This window comes from Pseudorca crassidens, chromosome 7, assembly GCF_039906515.1.
Source record: "Pseudorca crassidens isolate mPseCra1 chromosome 7, mPseCra1.hap1, whole genome shotgun sequence".
In the NCBI taxonomy this organism is placed as follows: domain Eukaryota; kingdom Metazoa; phylum Chordata; class Mammalia; order Artiodactyla; family Delphinidae; genus Pseudorca; species Pseudorca crassidens.
The window spans coordinates 63,789,025-63,811,008 of NC_090302.1; the positions used below are offsets into that span (position 1 = coordinate 63,789,025).

A 21,984-nucleotide genomic window follows, 5' to 3' on the forward strand; every position below is an offset into this window, starting at 1 on the left:
AGTCAACACAGTAAATAATTGAGAAGCTCCTGCATTATGTACTCGTTGAGTCTACAGTTACTCTCTTGGCAGGCACAGAAGTGGTCCATATTCAATCAGGCTCTAGGCTCATTCACAGAAGCGGTCTTTTTTGTTTTTAATTTCTATTTTTTATTGGAGTATAGTTGATTTACAATGGTGTGTTAGTTTCAGGCGTACGGCAAAGTGACTCAGTTATACATATACATATATCCATTCTTTTTCAGATTCTTATCCCATACAGGTTATTACAGAGTATTGAGTAGAGTTCCCTGTGCTATACAGTAGGTCCTTGTTGATTATTTTCTATCTAGTAGTGTGTATATGTTAATCCCAACCTCCTAATTTATACCAAAGGGGAAAAGTGGAGGGGGCGGGGGATAAATCAGAAGCAGCCTTAATGGCTCTCATTCTGGCCAAAGCACCACCTTAGCTGAGCAGCACTAAGGAGCCCAGACCCTCTGTGCCCCGTTTCCCTTTCCCTGAGGACCAGATATGCACATTTCTTCTGGAGCATTTTAAATGAGTATCTACAAACTGGATCTTCTCCTCTACTATGGCCAATGGCAGCACCTAAGTTAAGCAAGGTCTCCCTTAGGGTGATGGTTTTCCATGTTAGGTTAAAATGAGTGTCATGACAAGTGCTAATATTTACCATATACTGAGAGGTCTAACTATGGCTCTGCTCTCTGCTCCGAATGTCACATATATTATCAATTTTTTTTTTTTTTTTTTTTTTTTTGCCGTACGCGGGCCTCTCACTGTTGTGGCCTCTCCCGTTGCGGAGCACAGGCTCCATATGCGCAGGCTCAGCGGCCATGGCTCACGGGCCCAGCCGCTCCGCGGCATGTGGGATCTTCCCAGACCGGGGCACGAACCCGTGTCCCCTGCATTGGCAGGCGGACTCTCAACCACTGCGCCACCAGGGAAGCCCTATCTCAGCTCTTTTAAAGATGCAGAGCCTGAGGCAAGGGGAGGTTAAGTCACCAACAGAAGGTCACAGTGCTCCTAATCTCAGTCTTTCTAATTCCAAAGCCTGTGGCGATAGCAGACCAGTACATGCAGCAAGAGCACAGGGCAAGTGTGTAACCATCTAGGTGAGTGTGGCCCCGTCACAGGTGTTGCCTTGGGAGGCTTCACAAGTATTCCTTAAAGCATTTTTATCACTGGTCTTTTGAAATTGCCTTTAGAACCCCAGGTACATTCTTTTAATATTATTGATGGGATAGATCTTCCTCCTTTAAATGTGGGATTTGAGTTTTGGATATATCCTTGATTCACTCAATACACTGTGGTGATTAAAGAACTTATCAAGCTGGGTAAACCAGTTTGGGTTGAAAACAAGGCATGACACAATGTAACAAGATGATTTTCATTCTCCAGAGTGTTCTGAAGGTAACGGAATAGAGGATTTAGAGTTGGACTTAGAGGCACCTGGGTTTGGGGTTCAAATCCTGACTTAGCCACCTAAAAGCTACGTGTTTCTGGGCAAGGCACATAATAATTCTTAGCCAAGGTTTCCTCACCTTCAAAAACAGCATAAGAAAATAATACGCGCATCAGGGTTGTTGTTTGAGGATCAAAAAATATTCTTTGTCAGGATATGTAGAAAAGTGTCTGAAATTTAGTCCTTTCTCAATAAGTATTTCCTGAATCTGACTATCAGATTATTATTTGTCTCTGTCCTTGTGCTTCCAATGTGGTGAGAGGTGATAAACAGGGGTTAACAGAGTCTGTGACAATGACCGGACCCCAGCGCCCCTCTGAGTGCCACTGGGGCTCGTGTATAGCATTTATTTGCAATTATACTTGAAAAATCAAGAGTGATGTCCCTCGTTCCCTGATGCTAGGGGAGATGGATTGAAAAGACGGTGTGGTGTGGGTTGAAGTTTATGGGACGCAGTTTCTATCTCAAGTTTACTCCTCGGCACCCTCTAGAAATGTGCAAAAAATAATAGCATCTTAAGCAAGTGCCCCTTCCTACACATTTATGGACTGCCTACCCTACAGCGGGTCCTGGCTCAACGTGGGACAAAGGGCACTACTGTTGTCACAGTTTCCAAAGGGCTGGTTTAGTGACAGGCATAGAATGATGCTACCCATATTATAAAAGCTGAAAACACCCCAGAACCCATCCACATATACAGTGTCATTCATCAACTGAATAAGATGATGTAACTCTATAGGCAACAGATGAGCACCTGCTATGTCCAGGAGACAGAGTGTGAACAAACCAAACAATTTTCTAGCATAGAGGAAAGAGACCTGGAATGGGGGGGGAGGGGAGTGAACAGAGATAGAGAGTTTGTGTGGTGGTGTTCCAAATTCATACGCCTGCTAGGCTTCCCTGTAAGGTCAAAGAGGGGGTCTGAGAATTCTGGAAACCTTGAAGGAAACTGTTTATCAAAAGAAAGAAAGAGAAGTGTGCAAAGCTTTTCGCTACATACAGTCAATCAGGGGCATCTAGCGAAGATGGGGGATGGGAGCAGCCTCTGGGGGCTGTAGAGCTTTGGCAGCTGAGCTAGAACCACCCTGGGCTCTCCTTTGCAGCAGCCTGCAAGTCTGAATACTTAGGGTCATGTTTTTCTTTTCAAGCTGACGTATGTTCATTTACGCACTGTAGCATTTATTAAGCCCCTTAACTCATTTAATCTTCTTAACCATCCTATAAGAACAGCTACAATATTGTTTCCACTTTACAGATGAGAAAATTAGGGTAGAGAGAGAGTAAATAACTTACCCAAGGTCAATAGCTTCCAAGTTTCAGAGGTAGGATTTGAACTTACGTAGTCTGGCTCTTAACCACCAATTTTATGCAAACTTTTTCCTCTCCTCCACATGCTCCTCCCCGCAATAGAGTGGCTTTTTGCCCAACTTTAAAATCTTTCCTCCTTTCCTGCAGGGCTCATTCTACGTCCCCCAACTCCCAAACAGGAAGCCGTAAGTGTGGGCAACCTTAGCACAACTACAGAGTGACACTAAAGGCCATCAAGACTTAGTCACTAAAGAGAAAAGAGGCACTTCAGCAGCCTTGGCTTCATTCTTTGGATCCCTAAGGGAGGAGACCTAAGTGACTACCCCCTCTGTCTCTCTTCCTGGCTTTAAAAAAATAAACTATCGTCCACTCATATGAAGGAATGTTATACAGCAAGGAAAAGCACAAACTTCTCTACAACAGGCATGTAGAAAAGTTCACATCATAAGTTTATAGCTAGGTGAATAACCCATGTCACCAGCATCCATATTAAGAAATGGAAAATTACTGGCAATCCAGAAACCACATCCCATTCTCCATTCTCTGCCAATTACTACTCCCACCATCCTTCCCAAAGATAACCACTAACCTGATTTCTAACAATACAAAATTGTATTGTCTGTTTTTGAATTTTATATAAAGGGAAGCATATAATATTCACTCTTTTACTTCTGAACGGTTTTGTTCAACATTTCATGTAAGAGTTCTTCCTCCTGTTGGAAAAAACAAAGTTGTTTTGTTTTTCCACATTGCAGTATGGAATTCTATTGTATGCATACAACACGGTTTATCTATTGTATACTTGACAATCACTGGGTCTTTTCCAGTTTGGAGCCAGTACAAATAAAGGGAATAGAAGCATTCTTCTACATGTCTTCCAGTGTATGTATGTATGCATTCTCTTGGGCATAAACCTAGAAGAATTTCTGGGTTATGAAGTAGCCTATGAACAATTTTAGTAGATAATGCTAGATAAATTTCCAAAGTGATTGTACTAATTTACACTCCCACCAGCAGTGTAGGAGAGATTTAGTTGTTTTACATTTTCCCCAACACTTTGTATAATCGGTCTTTTTTATTTCTGGATTATAGTAATATCTCACTGTGGTTTTAATTTGTATTTTCTAGTTGACTAATGAGGTTAAGCTGCTTTTCACCTGTTTATTGGCCTTTTTTTTTTTTTTTTTTTGGCCGCGCAGTATGCAGGATCTTAGTTCCCCGACCAGGGATCGAACCCACGCCCCCTGCAGTGAAAGCACATAGTCCTAATCACTGGACCGCTGGGAAAGTCCATTATTGGCCACTTGGATATTCTCTTTTGTGAAATGTCTGTTCGAATATTTTACCCATTTCTGTTGGGCTCTCCTGTTGGTTTTTGGTTTTTTTTTTTTCCCTTACTGATTCGTAGGAGTTCTTTACACATTCTGGATATGAGACTCTTGCCACTGCTATCTGTTGCAGATTCTCTTCCCATTTTGTGACTTGCAATTTCACTCATTTAACGTTGTAAAAATTTTGTGAGTTTTTTTTTTAAAACTGTATTAAGGAATAATTTCCATATAATAAACTGAACATATTTGAAGTGTACAATTTGTTGAGTTTTACTGTATGAGTAAACTCCTGAAACTATACCTCATTCAAGATAGGAACCGTTTCAATCACCTCCAAAAGATTTTCTGTGCCTCATGGTAACCCCTCTCTCCTGCCTTCCGTCCCCTGCAAGAATTGATCTGCTTCTGTCATTATAACTTGGTTTGTATGTTCTAGAATTTTATGTAAATGAAATTATTCAGCTTGTATTCTTTTTCATCTGACTTCTGTCATTCAGTATATTTTGACATTTATGCATGTTGTTATGTGTATCAATAGTTCATCTCTTTTTATTACTGAGTGGTGTTCTATTGTATGTTATATCACAATTTATCCATCACCTGTTGATGGGCAATTAGAATGCTTCCAGTTTGGGGCTATTACAAATAAAGCTGCTATGTACATTTGTGTACTAGACTTTGTATGGACGTAGACTTCTACTTCTCTCAGGTAAATACCTAGGAATGAAATTTCCGGGCATGTGGTAGATATCTCTTTAAAGGGTCAACTTTTTTTTTTTTTTTTTTTTTTGCGTACGTGGGCCTCTCACTGTTGTGGCCTCTCCCATTGCGGGGCACAGGCTCCGGACGCGCAGGCTCAGCGGCCATGGCTCACGAGCCTAGCCTCTCCGCAGCATGTGGGATCTTTCCAGACCGGGACACAAACCCGCGTCCCCTGCATCGGCAGGCGGACTCTCAACCACTGCGCCACCAGGGAAGCCCCTAAAGGGTCAACTTTTTAAGGAACTGTCAAACAGTTATCCACAGTGGCTGTACCATTTACAATTCCATCAGCAACGTATGAGAGTTCCAGTTCCTCCACATCCTCACCAACTTAGTATGATCAAGTCTTTTCGCCTTAGCCATTCTAATAGGTACGTAATGTGGTCCATTATCATCTGAACATTTGTTTCTCTAATGGTAAACTGTGTTGAACATCTTTTCATGTGTGTATTAGCCATTCTTATATCTTCTCTGGTAAAGTGTTCAAAATCTTTAGCCCATTTAAAAAACTGAGCTGTTTCTTTTCTTTCTTTCTTTTTTAATCAATTAATTATTTTTGGCTGCGTTGGGTCTTCGTTGCTGCACGTGGGCTTTCTCTAGTTGTGGCGAGCAGGGGCTACTCTTTGTTGTGGTGCACGGGCTTCTCATTGCAGTGGCTTCTCTTGTTGCGGAGCACAGGCTCTAGGCGCGTGGGCCTCAGCAGTTGTGGCTCGTGGGCTCTAGAGCACAGGCTCGTGGCACACGGGCTTAGTTGCTCCACGGCATGTGGGATCTTCCTGGACCAGGGCTCGAACCCATGTCCCCTGCATTGGCAGGTGGATTCTTAACCACTGCGCCACCAGGGAAGCCCTGTTTATTTTCTTATTGTTGAGTTATTAAAGTTTTTTTGTATATTGTAGATACAAGTCCTTTATCAGATATTTGATTTGCAAGATTTTCTCCCAGACCGTAGCTTTGCTTTTCAGTCTCTTAACTGTGTCTTTTGAAGACTAGAATGTTAAAATCGTGAGGAAGTCAAAATTATGGATACTGCTTTTAGTTTCATCAAAGACATTTTGCTTAATCCAAAATCACTAAGATTTTTCTCTTCATTCCTTTTGGAATTTTTACAGTTTTATGCTTTATGTTGAGGTCCATTTCGAGGTAAATTTTGTATATTGTGTAAGGTATGGGTTGAAATTCATTTTTTCCCATATGGATATACAATTCTGTCAGTACCATTTATTGAAAAGACTATTTTTTTTCTCCACTGAATTCCCTTTATACTTTTATCAAAAGTCAGTTGTCCTTATATGTATGGGTCTATTTTCCGGACTCTCTATTCTATTTCATTGATCCATTTGTCTCTCTTGATGCCAATAACACCGTGTCTTAGTTACTATAGCATTATAATAACACTTGAAATCAAGTAGTGTTAGTTCTCTAAATTTGTTCTTTGTTAATGTTGTCATTTTTTTTTTTAAAAGATTTTCTAAATTCTTGGATTTTCACTAGAACATGTTACTCTAGTTCTTTTTTTTTTTTTTTTGCAGTACGCGGGCCTCTCACTGTTGTGGCCCCTCCCGTTGCGGAGCACAGGCTCCGGACACGCAGGCTCAGCGGCCATGGCTCACGGGCCCAGCCGCTCCACAGCATGTGGGATCCTCCCAGACCGGGGCACGAACCCGTGACCCCTGCATCGGCAGGCAGATTCTCAACCACTGTGCCACCAGGGAAGCCCTAATGTTGTGTTTTGATGAACTCTTCTGTTGTTCTTTTGATGTACTCTTCTGGTGTTTTGTTTTGCTTGTTTTTTAACAAGTTTTCGCTAAGGGACCTTGAATCCACTCAGACAGACACTCTTCTTACTTGGAGCAAGGGGGTGGGAAAGCCCAGGTGGAAGGTGAGCGGGAAGGGCACCTCCGATTCATAGTAATTCTTAGAAGTGACCCAGCATTGCGCCAGCTGTTTTGCATACAGCCTCTCATTTTATCTAAGATCCTTGTAATTTCCCTTCTAGGCATATGCTTCAGAACAGGGTCACAAAACCTTTTCTGTAAAGGACCAGATGTTTTAGAGGGCGCCAACTTCCCGGGCTTGGACCCATGCATCTGCACAGTCCCACAGGCTAAGAAAGGTTCTGTGCTTGGTTGCATGCTCTGCTGTCCCCATGTTGAAACTCTCGATAGCTTTTTTCTTTAAACGAGGCCCTGAATTTTCATTATAAACGAAATACTCTGTAGCCAATCCAGATTGTAGGCTCTGCGGGCCGTACAAGTCTCTGACTCACCTGCTCGTCTCTGTCCATGTCAGAGGAAAGCAGCCATAGATGATATGTAAAGAGTGAGCCCAGGTGTGCTTCAAGAAAACTGTATTTCTGAACGCTGCATTTGAATGTAGTATCATTTTTACATATCATGAGATTTTTCCTCTTAATCATTTGAAAACGTGAAAACCTTTCTTGGCTCCAAGGCCATACAAGAACAAGCAGTGGGTTCTACTTAGCCTGTGGGTGGTAGATTTCTGGCCCCTCCTTGGGGAAAGTCCTGCACATGTGCAGTAGGCGAGGTGGACAGGAAGTTCACATCAGAACAGTTCGTGAATGCTCCAAACTGGAAACAAACCAAAAGTCCCCACAAAGGTAGAATGGTTAAATACAGTGTTGTGTATTTATCCACAACATATGATTGAAAGAAAGAAGCAAGTCACAAAAGAGTATACACAGTATGATTTTATTTATATAAAGTTCAAAAATAGGCCCACAGGGCTTCCCTGGTGGCGCAGTGGTTGAGAGTCCGCCTGCCAATGCAGGGGACGCGGGTTCGTGCCCCGGTCCGGGAAGATCCCACATGCCGCGGAGCGGCTGGGCCCGTGAGCCACGGCCACTGAGCCTGCGCGTCCGGAGCCTGTGCTCCGCAACGGGAGAGGCCACAGCAGTGAGAGGCCCGCGTACCGCAAAAAAAAAAAAAAAAAGGCCCACATAAGCATTGAAACTAAAATAAAAAAATTAGAAGCAAGGAAATGATCATAAGAAACATCAGGATATTGGTTACCTCTCAGGAGAGGGAGACGATAGGGAGGAGACTTCTGAGGTCCAGGCAATATTGTCTTTCTTGACTTGGGTCACGTTTACGTTGTTGTTTATATTTATCCTTTGAACTATACCTTTTATGCATCGACTCTGAAATGTATATCTCATCCTTTTTAAAAGTTCAGTTCCTGGCACTAACCCTAAGTTGGCATTTGGAGCCCCATTGCATAGTGAGGTTTGTGGTGGGCCCCAGGGGGCAGCTGCATGCCCAGGCCACATGTTTCCAGCTTCCTGAAGCTCCTCTGATATAATTTTGAAGACCTTTGGCATCCTTCTGGCCCTGGGCTTCCACATTTGCCAAGAAGAATCTTGGCTTTTATAGCATTCAAATGTTTTTCTTTTCAGTTTGCTTTCGTCTCAGACACTAATGCTGTCTGCCAAATTCCCTCAAGGTCAAATCCACGTTATTATGGGTTCCATTGTCTTGAAGCCTTTCTTGTTTGCAAATTCCATTTTTCCTAATTTCAAAATATAATTATAAATAATTCAATCAGATTGAATTGGGCAGTGGATGTGTGTGCTGGCTACTTTCCCTTTAACCCTCTGCTCTTCAGTGTTTATTCCCCTCTTAATATTTCTACCTTCTGGCTCTCTATGTGTGGCTGTATGTTGTCATTAGCTGGGCAGGGCTAAAGTGAAAGAAAGGAAAAAATCTGTACTTGTGGTTGAAAAGGACATGCATTTAGGAGTAAACCAACCACCTCACTCAACTTATCAGCTGTGTGTTCAAAGCCAGTGACCCAACCTCTCTGAGTCTTTTCTTTCGTTAATGGAAGTGAGGGCTGAAAACTATGCGAGAAAACCACTGTGAGAATTAGATGTGTGAAGGTTAAACAAGAGAGCCTGTGAAATGTACCTAGCTCTGCACCTTCTGCTACTGCAGGACTTCTGGAAGGGAGGCAATACATTTTAGTTTTCTTTCTCTCTCCCTCCTTCCTTCTTCTCTCCTCCCTCCCTCCCTCCCTTCCACCCTTTGCTTTTGCAAGATTTTTCTACCTATCTCATCAACCACATTTATCCAACAATTCCCTAATGAAAGAAAAGGATAATAGGCAGGTTGGGGACAGGAAAAATTAAAGGTGAAAGATTTTGCTCTGCAGCCTGAGGAAAGAGCACAGAGCACACTTTAAATGCCCACTTCTCTTTATACTCCTCCTTTTCCCTTGAACTCAGAAGTCTGCTCACACCTAGAAATCCAAGAACCATAGCAAGGCTGCAGTCAGAATCTTTAGAGAGCCTGAGAGAGCTGCACCATGATTTTAGGGATAAAAATTGCTTCCATGTAAATCACTTAGAACCTTATCTGGCATACTGTCGGCACTCAGTAAGTGTTGGATATTATTACTGTTATTATTGTTGTTATGATTATTATTGTTGTTCAGGACAAGCATCCCACTACAGGCTCTCGAAGTTGTAAGGCCATTAGCTGCCTTGTTTGCCAATTGCCTGCCCAAGTTACAAATCATAGCAATGGTTGTTTCTTTTAGCATTTCCCAGCCTCCTGTGTCATTTCCCCCCACCGAAGGTTTCATTCTGCCTTTTCCAGAACAAACATCATTATAATCACTTCTTGTTCACATCTCTGATATCCCCATGGCTCTTGTTGCTCTCACTGGTAGTAGCAACACCTCTGAATTTACTACCATCTGCAAATATCATTAGCTATTGTTTATTCCCTCTCCCACACTATTAATGAAGATGTTAATTAAGACCAGAAACTAACACTGACCCCAGCAGCAATCCACTAGACATTTATCCAACTGGATAAACTTCTGTTAGTCATTACCCACTGCTCCTAGACATTACCACCACTCCATTCCCTTCATCTGCTAATTTGTAAGAGACCAGGGGAGAGAATTAAGGGAGCCCAGTATTATTTAAAAATTAACACTCTGATACTTAGGGTTTTTGGAAAGGGATTTGGTGGAACATCAGAAGGGCAGTTGTCAGTAGTATGCGTGAGTGAAATGAGCCAGCCTCCAAAAGAGTTTGGTAACTGCCTGGCTCCACTTATGGGTGTCTGATAATTTAGCAACACACTGTGAGGCCGGAGGACACTAGTACAAATTATAGAGTTTGCTTTCAGCTTCTGCCTTTTACAGATGATAGGACTGAGACCCAAAGAGGTAAAGAGACTTGTCCAAGGTCACTTGCCTGGTTCGTGTTAGAACCTGAATTGGAACTGGGGGCTCTAATTTCCTGTCTCATGCTCTTTGCAGGAGCCAAGTTGATCACGCTTCACAGAGGTTCTGTTCAGACACCTGCGCATTAGCATTTGCCCACTAAATCCTACATGCATGGAGCAGTGTCCATCAACTTCATCTTGTCCTCAGCAAATCATCTCTTATAGTAGGAGTTCTTTACATACTTATTAAAGAAATGAGCATTGTTCACCATGATGCACTGTTCTCTCAACATATAAATTAGTGCTTCTCAACCTTGGCCAAACATTAGCATCACCCAAGGGAGCTTTGAAAAAATACCGATGCCCACAGCACAGCCCTTGAGGTCTGGATTTAATTGGATCGAGGAGAGACCAGGCACTGGTAATTTTTTAAAGCTCCCCAGGTGATTCTAATGCAGCCAGGGTTGCGAGCCACCTCCGAGGATAAAGTGTTTTTCCAAAGATTCCTAAATTGGGAAGTTTTTTGTTCTACAGAATGGGGTCAGTACAGAACTGCTGTAACTTGGCAATTAGGAGCAAACCTTTCTCTTAAACAGGAAACTGACTGCTCTTCAAACCTTTTCCTTGCAAAGAATGCAAATTACCTTGCCAACCCAGAATGATGTTGTTTGGAATCTATTAATCTGGTGGTAGTATTTACACCTGGCAATTTTTCCAGACCTTAACTGTGTAGGCAGTAGTGCCAACTTAAGGCTCTCAGGTGGTCCCAAAGTGAGTAACTGTTTTAGTATAAAAGCTGGCCCACTGGAAGCGAAGCTAAGTCAAGCAAGGAACAGAGGACTCATCAGTGTTTAGGGGTTTGCTTATTTAGACATTAATACTCATTGTACCCGTTGCAGTAACAAATGCCTTCCTGCCGCTGGTACGGCAATGAAGCCTTAGCAGATGAAGAATGTAGGTCAAAGACAAAATAAGGAAACATCATCTCAGGCTTCTTCCTGGACAAGAGCCCAAGAAGAATAAAAGACAAGGCTCTGGAAGGCTTCAGAGGCTGCTAGGCTCCTGGCATCATACTTCGTGGTCTTTTCCGTTTTAGGGGAACATCCCTACATGACTATGTGCCCAGCAATACTCAAACCTTTCAAAGAGGGGAATTCAGAGCACTCGTGTTTGGTTGTACAGGTTGTTCACTGTCCAAGGGTGCCTGGTGCATGGGGGTTGAGATGTGCAGTGGGAAGAGGTGTTTCCAGGAAGGACAGATGGTTCTATTTGTAGTTCGCAGAAAGGCCCCACATGGAAATTGGGATGCCTGAAGACGGAGAAAGACAGACACAACAGGTTTCCACATCCTGGTCATAAGTAGCAGGGGCCTTGTGATGAAAACAGGGAAGGAGAGAGAAGAAATGATGCAAAGTGTTGGAGAGGGACCTTGAGGGACTGCCCACCCTCACAGAATATGCCCCGAATCAGTGCCTCTCAATGGCTGTGAAGGCTGAGATGAGACAGGAAAATGTACAGGAAGCCAGTGAAACGTGGAAATGGAGTAACTGTAGAACAGACAATAAGACGCGCGGAAAAAGGAAGTCCAAGGTGGGAACATTTTTCACATGTTCACTCTCTCACCAACTGAAGTTGGGGCCCCAGCCATGCATGGCTCACAGGCTTGCCCGCTGCTGTCACAACCTGGCCCAGCTTTGGGGAAATAGAAAGGAAGAGAAGGCAACCTAGCAACCGTCCCTGGTGGAGGGTCAGGACAGGCGCCTCCGCCAGTGAATTCTTCCAGATGCCCTGAAGTTTTCTCCCAAGACACTGCCCGAGAAACAGCTTAGCTAGAGAGTGGGTCCTCTGGAGGGGAAAAAAATCAGTCATTTTGACAAGGTCAACATATCAAGAAAACAGCTTTCCCAAGTGAGAAGTTCTGGGTCAGGATCACAGTTCATTAGAACCTATGCTTGTCTGCTTCTCACTTCTTAGGTTTTTTGGCCAGGGTGTGATTTTTAGTATGTGCCCCCAAACAGAGGCTCTGTGGGCACATGGTCTCTAATAAAAACACGTAAATGGGTTGGATTTTGGATAAGGGTTCTCTCCCTGTTAACCATTGAAAAGAAAGAACTCTAGGGGAGGGACTGCAATACTGGAGCCAAATAATGCCATCCAAGGACAAATTAGCCCAGGTGGTATTTGGGCATAGACTATGAGTGGGCTATGCTGTGGTCTGCCCTGCTCCAATACTGGGACTCAGAGAGCAGTCAGGTTTCCATTAGGGTCTGAAAATTGGGGCAATGTGGATGATTTCCCCCTTTGCTCGCACCTTAGAAAGCTCAGGGAGGAAGCCAGTGGACTGAGAAGGAAGGGAGGGAGGGAGGGAGGAAAGGAGTTAGGGAGGATTCATTTATTGAGTACAGACTGCTTGCCAGACATGGCTCTTGGCTTTTTCATACATGCAATTCCACTGAATCTTTAGAAATACCACTGTGAGGTAGGTAATGAGTGCCTACCTTGCCTAGCTAATGAGTGGCCAGGTTATGTTCAAACCAGGTTTGTCAGATTTCCAAATTCCTCCCTCTTCCTCTTGTCTCCATGAACTAAATCTACATACATATACACCTGTATATATGCACGTGCATGTGTGTTTTATCACGTCGGCGTTTCTTAATACTGCCCTTGTCACCAAACAATGAGGGTAAATTTCCTCTGTTTTATATTTTTCTGTTCTTTATAATCTTCTCAGGCTAGTTGGTTTTCCTCTCTTCGGAGTCGCCTCCAATGTTGTTTTCATCAGACTTTGCCTGTGTGTTATTGAAGAAAGGAGGAAAAGAGGAAGGGTGGAGGCCGAGGGAGACCATTTGTCCTGGTTCTGTTGCCTACTGGGCATGGTTTGTTTTCTTTTATTGTTGGGGGGAGGAGAATGCCACTGTTTGCCACCCTGTACCACCAACTGTGGGAATTCTCAGATCTCCTTTAGATAAACAGTTCAGCCCTCTTTAACCCACAACCTGCTGATAGCTGAAATCCTCCCTTTGCTTTCAAAATAGCCATCCCTGGAGAAGCTTCTTTTCAAGCAGCCATTCCATACTTCTCTTAAAGAGGCATTGAAGACCTTGCCCCACTTTCCAGGGGCCCCTACGTTTTTGGTTTTTTTGGTTTTGTTTTGCTTTTTCCTGAGAGGAAGTGGAGAAGGGCTGGGGGTGGGAATGCAGTGATGAGGCTGCACCTCCCTTCCCACTGGCCACCTGCTGCCCAGGGGAGGAGAGCTGTGACCAGTTTCTCCCCGAGTCCCCACCCCATGGCTCCCTGGAGCAGACACAGATGCTTCAGGAGGAGATGCTATCACAAAAGGGTTTATTAGGGAAAGAAAGTGTGAAAGGGATGGGGCTGTTGGCAGGGACGCCTGTTCCATGCTTCAGCCTCTGCTGTCTGCAGGTTTTGTTGATCGATCCTTCCCTTTCTTTCTCCACTCCCTACTTTCCAAGGGTTTATAATCACTTTACAAAGAAAAACAATCGCCCGGCAACGATGTTTAGAGTATTGTATTAAAGTTTGGTGGAGAGGAGGGAAGAGGAAGGAAGAGGCTGGATGGTGGAGGGCACAGGGCGGGGGGGATGACACTGGCTGCTGAAGACAGCGAGAGGAAGCAAAGGCAGGCAGGCAGGCACGAGAGGCCCCCGAGCAGCGGCCACGAAGCGGAGAAAGGGCTGCCGGGGACAGGGGGGACCAAGGGAGCCTGAGGCCTTATAGAAAAAGAGCAAAGACCTGAACAGGAGGAGCGGTTAAAAACCAAAGTGCAAATGGACCTTGGGGTTCTCCTGGCAAAGAGCACCACCAACAAAATACAAAATAGGCCACCGCGACAACCCAGAGAAACAAGTGCCGTGGAGGCCGTTCGGAGATGCCACAGAAAAGGCCCAGCAAGTAAATATAGAAAGGGCAGAGTATGCTAATATGCTGAGAGCCTTTAAACGGGGGAGTGGGGCGGGGAGAGGGAGAGAGAGAGAGAGACTATGAAGGTCTGAGACAGAGCAACATCAAGTGAAAGCAAAAGCAGCACAGAGACAGACAGGGACAAAACACACACACACACATAGCCAGACCCCATAGAGGGCCACAGAGAGAAAGACAGAAAGGGCTGAGGGAGGGGAGTGACAGGGGGCGAGTGGGGTGAGAGGGAAGGTCTCTAGCCAAATGCGGGGGACTTGGCAGTGGGACAGCGGCAGCCAGGCGAGGCAATAACTGCACTTGCTGTGTCTCGTCTATTGTTGTCTGGGGGGGTGGGGGTGGAGGGGGCAGGGGGAGTTGTTTGTTTGTTTTGTTGTTTGGCCTCTTCGTCTCTTTTGTTCCAAGCAGTTAGTTTGCTTCTTTCCCAGACACTGGGCTGATGGAAGAGCTTTACGGATTTTTCTTAAAGAAACAGGATTAGCTAGTTTACCAGTATTAGTAATTTCTCAGTCCTAACCAGTTCCTGCCTAAGTGACCGTTTTCTTTATTCTTTTTTCTAAAGGATTATATTAAGAATGGAGAGTCAGTGTTTATGCTGTTTTTTTGTGCCTGATTAACAGGAATGAACTGGTCAATTTCACCCTCCCCTCTCAACCCCTTCCTAGGGGTTTGCCAACACTGCAGGGGGGAGGAGGAAAGACAAAAAGGAGAAGAAAATCCTGCAAACAAAAGTAATGGGGAACATACATAAATAACTCCAAACACATTGGTAGATGTTCTACTTTTTTTAAACCTAAGCATCAAGATTCGAAATATAAACTTGAAGCCTTAAATAATCAGAAGAGGGGCTTTGAAGGAAGAGGGTTGGCTCGGTCATCCCTCCCCTGACTCTGCCAAGGCACTGCCGGCTCCCTCAGAGCTACACCCGGGCTTTTCCCAGGCTCCATCCCAGAAGATAAACAGCACAGCCCACCGGCTCTGGGAGCCTGTCCTGGGTCACTCCCCACCCCCTCCTTGGCCTTCCTGAAAGGAAATGACCATCCTGCACACTCAGGGAGCCGAGGTGCCAGTGTCACTACGCTGAGTGCGGAGTTGCTTTCTATTCATTTGAGGAGAGGTAGGGGAAAGGGGTGTACCGCAAGCCTTTCACTTCTTTGTTTCCACAGAGACTCCCTGCTTCCTGTGCTCCTAGCAATTTAACTAGCTTTTGGTCTACAGCAGCTTCTGTAGGAAATGAAATTTTAAAACACCCCCAAATTCATCTCTGTTGCGTTTTCAATTTCTCTCTAATCCTCCCATCCGAAGCACAGCCAGCCCTTTTCTTAATCTTGTCTTTCTCCTCTCCTCTCCTGCCTTAAACACTCCCAATGAAATCTAGGGTGCTGGAGATTAAAAATAAATACAACCCTAGGACTCTAGAAGGGTAGGCGGGGTAGGGATGGCAAAGGGAAGTGGGGGGCTCCTTTGTGAATGGATCCTTTATACTCAAAGTAAACACAGACCACAGTGGATGCTTCTGCCCTCCGAAGTGTGGCTGGGTATCGCTGGCTCTGGGGGGTTAAGGTGCTTCTCCTTCATCCCGCCCTTGAGGAGTTTGGGACTTACGAGACTGACGATTTCGTCAGCTGCTCAGACTTGGGGGTGGCAGGGTGAGGAGTTAAGAAGCAGGGCTGCTTACACTCACAACTTTAGCCGCTGCCCTCCTCCTCTACGTTAATTTTTCTTCTCTCGCTTCCCCCCCTCACCCCACTCGCCACGCCTTTTAAAAAGCCGCCACAGGCATCTCGCAGACGGTGGCGCCTCGTGGTTTTTCTGTTATTGCTGGGGGGCCATTTGAACGGGCGGGGGATACCTCCCGCCTTCCCAGGCTGCCCTCCGCTGGGTTTTCTCCGACACAGCGTTGGTGGCAACGTGGACCAGGGCATGCAGGGACCGGCGGGGGGTGGTGGAGGGGGGTGGGGCGATGTGGCGAGAAGGGGGGACCTCGGTCCCAGGCGGCCCAGCCCTAGTGGGGCCTGCGCGAGGCGCGGCCTGATGGAGCACCGGGCGAGTGGCGCACGTGTTCCCAAGCTCAGGGAGGTCAAAGGGAGGACACGGTGGGGGCAGGTCTCGGCAGCTCTCGCGGGGAGGCATTTGTAGCCACCTTTGCTTTGGGTAGACGTTTCACATCCGCGGGCACACGAGGTAATAGACATCCTCCTAACCTTGAGCGTCAGGCAAACTTGATTCTGTTGCCGGGGACGCTGGCGCAGCCGGGCTGAACCCATTAGCCCCTACGGACGTCGCGCAGGGCAGGCGTCGTCAGCGACCGACGAGGGGAGCGCATCCGGCACGTGGAAGGATCAAGGCAGAGGGCTGGCCCCCGACCCTGGCGGGGTCAAGTACGATCCCCATCCTATGCCGGTGGGATTCAGAAACACCGGGCGACCCCAGGCCGGGGAGTCCACCCCGCGCGGGTCCGCAGCGGATTTCGTTTCACTTCCCCGCACTCGGTGCGGCGCACCCAGAGATCCAGTTTCCCCGGAACGTTCCCGTTGACTTGGTTTGAGAGTTAAAGCCCCGGGGTAGTAAGGCTGGCCGCAAAAATCTCCAACTCCGCTAATCCTAGACAAAATAAAAACATAATAGGCCACAAACCAACCAACTCGGGGCCCTTCCTGTGGGTGTCTCTCGGCGGGGCACCCGTTGCTGCAGGACCTGGAGGGAGGGAACCTCTCTACCTCGAATTTTCCGTGTGTAGGAAGCCCCCAGGAAGGTGTTAGAACGGGGTCTCCCCCCTACTCTTGTCTCCTAAACAGGTATAAAAATATCCCCCGCACTGGCTGCATCCGCAGCTCTGGCGGGGCTTGGGGGCGAGGGCCGGGGGGAGGCACAGGAGGCTTGCCTTGAGGCTGAGCTCCAGCACGAATTTGCCCCACACCAGGACGGAGGGTCTCCTTGGGAGACGAAGCCCAGGCGGAGAAATCGCGGCCTGGGGACCCCTGGCCTCACTCAGGAAACAACCCGCCCGGCGCGAAGGATGCGTCTCCCTAGCCCAGCGCCGGGAAACTGGAAGGCAGGCGGACTCTTGAGGCTCCAGCAGGATATAATCTCAAAGAAAAAAAAAATCTTAAAAAAAACCCCCTAAATTTGCACAAAACTAAACTACAAGCCCACAGGTCCCTGCGCCGCAAACGAGGTGGGGGAGGAGGGGGCGGAACGGCCGAGGCGCAGAGTGGAGGATGCGGAACGAACTCCGTCCCCTGCAGAGTCGGTGCCTTCGGGGGCTCCACCACCGCGCGCTCCCACTCGCAAGGTTTGGACTCACAGGGGAGGCCGAAGGTGGGAGGGAGAGGAGGGAAAGAGAGGTGGAAGGGGCGGGGGCGGGGGGGGGTTCTTTTCCTCCTCTTGCCAGCGCCAGACGAGGCGAACTAGAGGTGGCAACGCGCTAGAAAACTTTGGAAAGTTTAGGTAGCACGGTTAGCGGAGGAGGCGCAGGGCGTGCAAGCTGAGCTAGGGCAGGCGTGGGCGAGCTGGCTGGGTGTCATTGGGAGGCCAGGTCCTGAGGCGGTTAACGATCCAAGTCTCCCGGATCAGGTCCGCCCACGGCCCCTGAGGTTTCTAGGGGCCAGTGACCCTGGGGAGTTTGAGGGCGTTTCTCTAGGGGACAGAGCAGGCAGAGCCGGGGTTCCGCGGTGAGTGTTGGTGCGGAAAACACTACCCCACGACAGCACAGAGCAGCAGCGGGAAAGGCTTGTCTGCCAAAGCGGGAATTAGATCCGCCGGCTCAAAGGCTCGGTCGCCCACCTTCTGCCACCCGGCGAGGGCCTTGCGCGCGCCAGGGATCTTTCGGGGTGACGCGCTCAGTTTCGAGTCGCGCGCCGGGTCTCCGTGCACCACGTGCGCCCACGGCCTCTGGCGGGGACATTTGGGAGAGTGTCCCTGAAGGGGACGGGGCCACGCAGCCAGGATCAGGCTTCTGCGACGTTCCGGCCTGCGCATCCTTGCTGGAGGCAGGACGCAGTGGCCCAACCCAACTTCTCCCTGCGCCCTGGGAAGGAAGTGTAGTGCGCTCTCTGGAGCGCAAGGCCGCCGCCCATTCCACATACCGCCTGGCATTCTGCTTTTCCTCACTGCGCACCAGGGAAAGGCATAATTCAATAATATCATCCAAGTGCAACACGGCCTTTTCCTCTTTTGCTCTGGAGCCTAGGGCGTTTCGAAGGGGAATCTCCCAATTCCCAAATAAATACCTATGGGTCTAAAGCCGAGCTGGGTTCTGTAGTAACTACTGGGGGGGAGGGAGAGTTCAAATCGGATGTGAATTTACAGCCTGAAGCGGTTTATTTAGGCTCATCGAGTGCCATTCCAAACGGCCCAGCTCGCGCTATTTCGAAAGAAGCTGGAGATTGGAGAGAAAACAGGGTTATTTAAGATGACTCCCAGAACGCGACTTTCCTTCGCCGGCTCCCTGTGCGACTGCGTCTGGGCTCCCGCTTAACGCAGGCTGAGCGGCCCAGCCTTTGATATTTAAGCCTTGCCAGCTCCCGGGTGAAACTACCTGTTGGGAGATTCCGCAACCTAGGCATTCAGCCCTCCTATACCCCGTGCAAAATCCTGGCAGCGATGAGGATGGTTCTGGGCTTGGCACGAGAAGGGAGAGGGCAGAAGAGCCGGGAGCAGCGGACAAAGTCCCTGGCAGTGCCCAGCGAGCTGCGCCCGCGCTTCTGCTTGCTCTTGGGGAACTGGTAATAGTACGCTGAGTGGGGCCCCTGACTTCAGGGATGGGCCCAAACTCAGCACGATTCTCTAAATTCGGAAACCACGAAGCGGTGCCGTTTGTGCTGGCACCTCCGTGCAAGCCTAACTTTAAAAGACAAAAAGCCTCCAGGCGGCTTCCTCGGCGCCCACTCCCACCCTGCACTCCAACACCCCGCACTTTTCCCTGTACCAAAATTCACCTTACTACATCTTGGAATTCGGAAAACTCCTCCGACGCTTGGACTCGCTGCAACCCAGAGGCTGCTTAAAGCTCTTGCAAGAGTTGCTTGAGGGAAATCACTGTGTTCTTGCGAGCAAACAGAATCTCTGTATTTTTAAACAACCTAACTGGATGAGGGAGCGGAGCTAAGAAGGACAATTGGAGCAATCTTTGCAGCCTGTTGGAGGAAATTTCGGAGACTGGGGACAGGGGGCTTGTCTTTCACAGGAACCTGTGCGAAGGACAGTTCGGGCCGGGGCCCTGGGGCTGGAAATCTCACTTGGGAAACGCACAGCCCGGGTCTGGCTCGCGCGTTTAATAACATTCTTACCGGCAAACTCTCCAGCAGATCCTGCCCTGACATTAAATTGGGGTGGGTGTGGAGACGCAGGCTGGGCTAAACCGGAAAAATTTCCCCCAGACGCTGAAGGCGCTCCGCGTTGTGTCTCCGACGCGGGTTTCTGCTTTCTGATAGCGAATTCCACTCCGTTTTGCGAGAGGTGGAATTTGGGAGAGGCCCCACGGAGGGGCGCGTTTGGGGTCGGAGGGGACGGAAAGACTTTCTTTATAGCTAGGGGTACAGAGGCGCTTTATTTCTCGGCGCACGCGCTTACATCCCCCATTGTCACAAAGCACTCGGCTGAAAACGAAATGGGGACAAATATTAGGCAACTGCAGGAAAGGAGGGGTGGTAATCCTCTTCTTGTTTAGGATACTCGTTTTGACAGCGAAGGCTGAGGGGCTACACGGAAGAACGAGAATTTATTCATGAGAATTTATTGCACAGGGATGAGAGTTGAGACTTCGAGCCTAAAAGACAGCTCAGAACGTTTCCCGCGCCGCAGTCTCTTTTTACGATCCTGGCAATATTGGGCTGTTCGGCCCTTAAGTCACACCTCTAGTCCCAGACCTTAGTGGTATTTCCCGTCCCCGTGTGCCTTCTTCCTGTGGCCACTCATCTCGGCATCCTTGCCCAGAACTAAGGGCGTCTGGAACAACTCTCGCAAACTTGCGCTTCGCAGGGCGCACACGCACCGGTGGGCTCTCCCCGCGCGGCCCGCTCGGCTGCCCCGGGGACCCCTCGGGGGCCTGGGAAACCCGGAGTATTTTCCAGCACTCAACCTCGGCGCTCCTGTTCTATTTCAGTTCAGTCCCAGGGGCACGGACCCAAGGGTAGTAAACAATGCTGCTTACTAGAGATACAAACGGGCACAGGAAAGAACCGTGCAGAAAAGCAAGCGCGGAAAGCATTTTAACAAGTGGACAGACGTTCAGAACTGCCTTTGAAAGTGACTTCTAACGTACAACAGAAGGCGTTTCTCTAAAAACACTCAAGTTCGAAGAATATAGGTTTATCAAAGTATGATGATTGGAGCAGTTTTTATTTATTTGGTTTTGCTCTCTGGAAATCAGGCAGAGTTGCTGCTACCTGCCGAAGCCTCTCTACCAGGCACCTCCTTCCTCCTCCCTCTTCTCCCTCCCTTAGATCGCTAGGCCTCATGAAAAAGGGAAGGATCTTCCAGGTGTTGGCATACTTTGGAACCGTTATTTCAGATCCCACGAGAATTGAAAACACTACTTTCCCTTCAGGCAGAGACAACACGGGCTTTGGGGGGAGATGTCATTGTAACAGGCGAGGCCAGATAATTCAGAGATACAAAAAAAAAAAAAAATTACACGTTTTCTTCTGACCTCCAGAGTGGGGTCTGAAGATTCCTCCTGGGGAGCGGGTGAAACCAATTTCTGCTCTGCCTGATGGCCTTAAGAAAGGGCCTCCCATCTGCTCTGAACACCCCCCTTGCAATGTCAGGAAATCTTCCTGCCTGCAAATATTGGCAAGAGGCTGCTACGACAGGCGGTGCTGCTTTAAATAGGAAGAAGACCACAGGGCAAAAGGAGTCTCAACCTTCCTACCCACCAGACCACCTGCCTCCCATCCTCAAAGGCCCAGCACTGGCGAAGGAGACTATAAGGAAAAATCTCTGATTCTGAGCAGGGTGGGAAATGAATCAGTGTGTGTTCCAGGAACATGCCTCTATTGGATTCTCAGGAGCTGGGCTGCCCCAGAACAGGTCTCCCCAACCCAGCTGCTGAAGTTTTAGTGTCTGAGCATCTGCACCCTCCATGACCCAGTCTCTCCGCTTCTGTTGTGGTGATTCAGTTAATGCTGGGAGAAACTTAAGAGGTTCCTCCATCCAGTTCTACTGGGCGGCTCTGCTTCTGCTTGTGCTAAGGAGAGGGTCTAGTCTCACCAAGGCCAGCCCTGTGCCCCGCACAGAACTCTCAGCCTAGGAGATTGGACTGGGGCTGGCTCTGGCCGGGCCAGGGGGCTCTGGCCTTGAATTTCATCCCCTCTGCCAACCAAGGGCATCTCTTTTGTCAGGAAATAATCATGAGGCCAACTACACCCAAGGAACAGCCTAAACTGTCTTTTCCCACCTCCCCCTGCCCTGCCCCAAGCTGATGACCTCACAGTGTTCACACATTTTTGTTTCCTAATTTAATTCCTGTATTATTTTAGAACTTGTTCCACTGTCTCTGGCCCTTTCCGCCTTTCAACTTTGACAGCTTTTGACAGCTTTTAGGAAGGGTTTCTGCCTGATGAACTCAAGCTTGAGAGACCTCCTTGCAAAGCCTGTGGCTGAATTTTAGAAGGTGCCTCAGTCACTTTTGGGGGTGAGCTCTGCTCTGTCCTTCCCCCAGTTTTCCAAATCAACTGGCCTGTATCTTGTAATTTTACAGATGTGGAAACCAAGGCTCAGAGGAGGATTTGACTTACTCAAGGGCATACAGTGAGCTGAGAGCAGAGTCTGCATCAGACTCCGAGTTTCTCGATTTGAAGTCCATTTGCTCAGTTTTGAGCAAATTAATTCAGTTAATTTATTATTGCTAATAATAAACTACTGTTCGGGAAGCATCAACTCCATACCAGACTACATGCCATGCCAGACACTTTACATAAGTCATCATGACAGCAATTCTAAAGAGCATCATTAGCCCCAATAAAAATTAAAAAATAAAATTAGA

General features: G+C 47.7%; 1 protein-coding gene and 2 long non-coding RNA genes across 9 annotated transcripts in view; 1 reads left to right on the top strand and 2 right to left on the bottom strand.

Moving 5' to 3' along the window:
* NFIB (nuclear factor I B) overlaps nucleotides 1-21,984 on the bottom strand; it is a 440,917-nt gene that overhangs the window by 250,516 nt on the left and 168,417 nt on the right. The gene's annotated exons all lie outside the window — the stretch shown is intronic.
* Nucleotides 1-21,984, top strand: part of LOC137227846 (uncharacterized) — a 44,234-nt gene that overhangs the window by 15,432 nt on the left and 6,818 nt on the right. The window lies entirely within an intron of this gene.
* On the bottom strand, nucleotides 13,390-19,556 carry LOC137227847 (uncharacterized). Its single transcript, XR_010945029.1, has 2 exons — nucleotides 19,289-19,556; nucleotides 13,390-16,601 (listed from the first exon to the last, which is right to left on the bottom strand). It is a non-coding gene; the product is annotated as an uncharacterized lncRNA (long non-coding RNA).